This window comes from Engraulis encrasicolus, chromosome 5 (genome assembly GCF_034702125.1).
Source record: "Engraulis encrasicolus isolate BLACKSEA-1 chromosome 5, IST_EnEncr_1.0, whole genome shotgun sequence".
Taxonomy (NCBI): Eukaryota; Metazoa; Chordata; class Actinopteri; order Clupeiformes; family Engraulidae; genus Engraulis; species Engraulis encrasicolus.
The window spans coordinates 45,449,754-45,451,221 of NC_085861.1; the positions used below are offsets into that span (position 1 = coordinate 45,449,754).

Consider the following 1,468-nt stretch of genomic DNA (forward strand, 5'->3'; position numbering starts at 1 on the left):
GTGCATGTGTGTAAAGGCATTCCTAATTCAGGCAAAGCTAAAAGGAGCCCAAAGCGAGGGTGTGTATGTACCGTATCTGAGGGAATGCAGAGGACGCAATAACGAGCGATTTAAGTACAAGTACAACAGGTACAATATCAAGATGATATAACAACATGACATCCTACAGCAATGCAGTTGGACTGCATACCACATGCAATATATTATACAATACATACAAGCTGACACATGACAATAAATAATGCCTATTCACGCTCACAGGCAGTATACTGTACATACATACACACTGACACAGTAATGCAAAGACAGTCGTACACTATGTGCATACGGGAACACAACCCACACATAAGCTATACACACAAATGACCAAACCAAAGCATTCAATGCTTAAGATAATATGTTCTTTTTTATTGTTCACAATATATAAAATAACTTTCTTCCATCTGTCGTCTTGTTGCCAGACTACACAGCTGAATTCGTCTCTAACCTGGAGTACACCCCATGCAATATGGTACTGTACAAAAAACATTGAGCTGAGTGCTCATCAGTTTCAATAGCTGTGCTTGGGGTCTTCAACACACAGATGTGACGATTAACATGTAATGCTTACTATGCTTACTTTTGCCCCACAAAAGGACAACGATTACTAAAACATAGCACCCGTTCTTAAAGCTGGTTATATGAAAGTGCAAAGAAAAGTTTGAAAAAGGTGCTTTTACATTTCATGGGTCTTATAAAACCATCACAAGGGGCACAGGGTTGGCCGTCAAAGTCATAGTTTGATTGTTCAGATAAATTGATTAACATTCTAATACAGAAGAGTCAATATCAACTCTGTATTCTTACGTGTACCAAATCATTGCAGAGAAGAGACTGTAGTATACAGCCATACAGTCAGGGGCATAGCATTGCATTCTGGACCCTATGCACAAGCAATTCACTTGAATCCCCCTCCATTACAATTCAAATCCATACGTCTCCTTGTGTCACCTACTCACTGCTACGCCCTACATGTAGGTCCCTGGAGCGTCCTAAATTGGGCCTGCATAAAGCCAAAGATCCAGTGCAGACTGCATCAGACTGTTGGGAAGTGTGGAAAGCAACTTCGGTAACAAGAGTACACACTCCATATAAGCAGAGACCACAGAGCCAACAATAGGATTTACATTAGTGTGGCAGGTACTTATTTTCAAAGAGAAAATCACTACAGTTCAGTAACTTATTCTAGGGAAAATAACTGCAATAAGTACACATAGGTACACATCCAGCATCCACTGCCTGAAATTCAACAGGCTATCGACAACTAAAAATATTGTTTTTATATTCACATACCCATGGAAGTCACTCCATGTGCTGAAAATGTACAAACATATATTTTCTCTTTTTATTCAACCATACACCTGTATATTACATCTTTTGTTTACATGTATAAGAATCTGAAAATGTACACATCAACAATGCCGTAACT

General features: G+C 39.0%; 1 protein-coding gene across 2 annotated transcripts in view; it reads right to left on the minus strand.

Moving 5' to 3' along the window:
- The window catches only part of tnfrsf1a (tumor necrosis factor receptor superfamily, member 1a), a 12,961-nt gene continuing 11,493 nt past the window's right edge, over positions 1-1,468 (minus strand). For both annotated transcript variants that reach the window (XM_063199562.1, XM_063199561.1), the window contains exon 10: positions 1-1,468. This exon is cut by the window's right edge and continues 1,721 nt beyond it. The gene's annotated coding sequence lies outside the window, so the exon portion shown is untranslated.